The sequence below is a fragment of the Rhinichthys klamathensis genome, unplaced genomic scaffold, assembly GCF_029890125.1.
Source record: "Rhinichthys klamathensis goyatoka isolate OS25496 unplaced genomic scaffold, OSU_Roscu_1.1 h1tg000030l_1, whole genome shotgun sequence".
In the NCBI taxonomy this organism is placed as follows: domain Eukaryota; kingdom Metazoa; phylum Chordata; class Actinopteri; order Cypriniformes; family Leuciscidae; genus Rhinichthys; species Rhinichthys klamathensis.
In genome coordinates this window covers 299,668-303,864 of record NW_026606580.1, presented here as the reverse complement: position 1 = coordinate 303,864, position 4,197 = coordinate 299,668, and positions in this window count along the sequence as shown.

Sequence of the window (4,197 nt, the reverse complement as noted above, 5' to 3'; positions counted from 1 at the left end):
GCTCACATAATTCATTTTAGTTTAATACAGCAACCCGCATCAAGGGCCAAAACACTTACGCGGGCAAAACGTCAACATGCTAATCGTCATAAAACCTGAAGTTGTCTGAAGCGAAGACTTCAAAAGTCCTCAAAGTCTTTGGGGACATCGAGCAGCGCGCCTCACTCAGGTATTACGGCCAAGACAGATAAAAAGCTTTTGAGGATTAGGCGGTCTAATTTGGTATTGTCCTTGTAGTTAGTCCAAAAGCCAATAATATGTCAGCACTCCGGTGTGAGCTGGAAGTCTAATGGGAAGGAGGACGGGGCGCTTTTGAGTTTTCTCAGCCAGCGTACAGACATATGTGGGACATGGCAAACATCACACTCTGACACGGGACAGTCATCCCTGTCCTAGGGACAAACATAGCTTCATTTATCATCCGCACCCAGCGTAGTGGCAGACGGCCCTTAGCGAACTCAACAAAATGAAATACTGGTGATCCACGTCGCATGCAGTGTGTGTAGTTGCATGTGTGTGTGTTTTAGGAGCGGGAACACAAGGAGCTGGGAGATTTTCTACAACCTTGACATCCTCAAGACCTGATTTTTTTTTTTTTAAGACGTGAGGGGGAGGGGGAACAACAACAAAAACAAGCTTGAAAAATGATTCTGCTGGGAACTTGAACAACCTATGTTGTGGCCCTAATGGCGAAAGCACTGCCAAACTAAAGGTGGTCTTCCTTGTGCACACCGTTTCAAAACCGTTTCTTGTTTTCTGTCGTGTTGCATAGACTGTAAACTGCAAGATCATCTTTTCCCCCAACTGTTGTTACGATCCTGAAGTTTGTTCTCATCCACAGAAACCTGAGAGCCCTGAAACGTTAACAAACAATATGGAGGAAGGGCCTGTGTTCAGACAAAAGGTGAAAAACATACAGAACATAAGGCTGTGTAACACTTTACAATAAGGTTCAATTCATTGGCATTAGTTAAAGCATGGGGTATCATGAACAAACAACAATCATGAATTAACAATATTATTAATATGTGTTCCGAACACATATGAAGACCACAGTAAGACTGGGAGTGTAATGTTGCTTTTAAGCAGTTCAATAAACAGGAATTAAATTGTATTGTTTGTGAATGAATTAATCCATTTATTTTAGTTGTTTTTTTTACAAATCGGCAGACTGAATGATTGAATGACTTCATTATTGAGTTACTTGTTTCGTTCCTGAATTAATATTTGTTTTTGAATGAATTGGTTGTGTAAAAAATAAGTTTTGAATGAATCAGTTAACTTAAAGTTAGCTGATTGCTGAAAGATTCAGTGTTTTTGAAAGAATTAGTTGACTGAATGCTTCAATGACTGACTTAATAAAGCAGTCACTTGTTTTGTTCCTGAATGAATTAGTGTTTTTGAACAAATCAGTGACTGAATGTTTCAGTGACTCACTTAGTTTCTCACTTGCTTTTTGGGGACACTTAATTTTCAATGATATTATTGATCTGACTGTTCTGATGCTGTTGTATAAGAACTAAAGGTTACTTGACTTGACTTGCCGCATAAAGACAGTAAATTTTGTGTTCCTGAATGTTTCAGTGTTTTTGAGCAAATCGGTTGGCTAAATGATTCAATCACAAAGAATACTGATGTATTGGTGTATAAAGAGTTACTGAAACATCACCATTTATGCTACATAAATAAATGCTGTAAAATGTGTTGTTTATTGTTAATTCATGACACACATCAATGAATTGAATCGTACTGTAAAGTGTTACCATGCATTTTTTTTCTATCAAAAGCAATGAGCTTCAGTTTTACTATTAGTGTGTGCTTTCAAGGAGGAAAAGCAAGGAACTAAGAGATTTTCAACATACTTAAGACTTGATTCTCACATTCTCACATTTTTAAGAAGTGAAAAAAAAAAAAGCAATATGCATGCAATACTGATAAAGATGAATGAGACATCACAGTTGTATGTGTACAATGTCATATATTAACCACGATCTTAAAACTTCATAGTCATAAGTATATGCATCAAACATTTTTATTTCTTCAAGTACATTTACATTTACATTTAGTCATTTAGCAGACACTTTTATCCAAAGCGACTTACAACTGAGGACTAAACCAAGCGAGTCATCGTGAAGAGACAAAAACAATGCAAGAAGTGCTCAAAATACAAAGTTCAGACATTGCTCGGAGTATAAGCCAGATAAGCAAGGATTTAAAGGAAAAGGATTTATTTTTTATTTTTATTTTTTTTATGTTAAGTGCTCACGGAAGAGATGAGTACGCACATTGTTGAATGACAAAAACATTTCTTAAGCCTTCTGCATGCCAGGTTGGAATGCAACTTATTTTCAATATAATGAATCACCTGATGTGTGGCTGTAATCTGACTTTGACCAAGCACCAGGACACAGCTCTCAAGGCTCCTTATGGGTCTTGATATATATATAATGACACTGCAGGACCATCTATCACAGCCTTATACTAACTAGATCCCTTAAGCAGTATTTTCTAGAGAGCGCCATGTCATGAAATGACTTACGCCATAACCCATACATGATCTACTAAATCATTCCACTATCCATGACCGGTAAGAAAACCACATTACATGAACCATTTCCTGCACCCAGGCTCAATGGTCGCCCATCCCATAGTGCAATTAGAGCCATGTTCAGCCCACATACATTACCACTTTTACCTGGGCATATCCTTGATGTCTTCCCACTAAAAGACGTGTCACCTAGAACATAAAGGAGACCCCGTGAAAGTGACATGATTTGGTATGTGGCCATTGACACAAGGTTCCATCCCATAATTCACCAGCAGATTGATGCATGCATGCGTGACCCAGGCCCATTGTGCGTTTAGAGACGCGAGGACAGAACATGGCATCATCATTAATCAGGACATCCCTGCAGATTAACAGCAATAGGCATTCATCTTCTTAACCTCTTAAAGCAATATTGCAAAAGCCCCGGGATTACAAAACCGCATGCGCGTAATTATTGTTCTGAGATAAACGGAGCTGTGCCTTCAAAAGCCCCCCAATTAGAGCAGATATACTGCCTGTCAGACATCCGTTTATGTTTATCATACTCATTATGTGGGATTGTGAGGTGAAAGGAATTCCAGAAAAAAAAAAAATCAGGTTAAAAGGAGGATTATTTGAATGAATTAGGCTGTAAATTAATGACGCTTCGAAACATTTGTTCAAGGTAATCACAATGAAGGTCTTTGATGCTTTTTCATTAATTGCAACCTCAGTTTAATTCGACATGCAATTTAAATGCTTCATAAATGTCTTTATCATAGAGTTTTAATCTTAAAATGCTCATTGCTGAAACAAAATTGCCAAATAAGTTATGTGAAAACATTCAATGAGGTCACACAAATGCTAAGAATAGCTATAAATATCACATTATGTATTTTTGGGGTTGTGTATTGATGGTGGCAATCATGTTGCTAATGTCTGAAAATAGATGGGGTAAATGTTGCAATAGTCCAACAGATTACAGAAGTTTGATTCTAAAACATTAAACGTGCCGTTAAACATATTTTCAGCAGTACAAGCACAAATTCTTTGGAACATAATTTGCATATTGGGCCACTAATGATGATCACAGTCCAAATATTACTTTGCAAACATATGGATTCTCAAATTCCCTTTCCACACACACTCTAACATATCTTCTTAAAAGCCCAATTACATTCTTTAAGATGAAATATGTTTGTTAAGATTGGAATAAAAACATTTTTGAATGAATTGTATATTAATATGAAGCATAAACTGCCAATAGTGAGATTTCAGTCATTGTTTACTCACACTGATGCAATTCCAAATCTGTATGGTCACTTGAACTGTCCTTGAATGGAGAAAGATGGATTTTGAATGGATTTTTTTTCCCTCTTTGTGTTCTGTGAAAAAATAACAGTATACTCGTTAGGAATGACAGCAGGGTGAATAAATAATGACAATGAAATTAATTTTGGGTGAATCATTCCAGTAAAAGCATGCATAAGCATTATGACAGCGGGAATGCTGGCCTTCTTTGCTGCATATTTGATTCACATTCATGTTTGAAGAAAACGGCTTATCTTGGCGGGGGGTGAGTTGGGAAAGAGAGAGAAAAAGGCCAAACACAATAGTTTATTTTGAGAATTAAATCAACACACTGTGCCAGTGCTCACTAGTCCGACAAG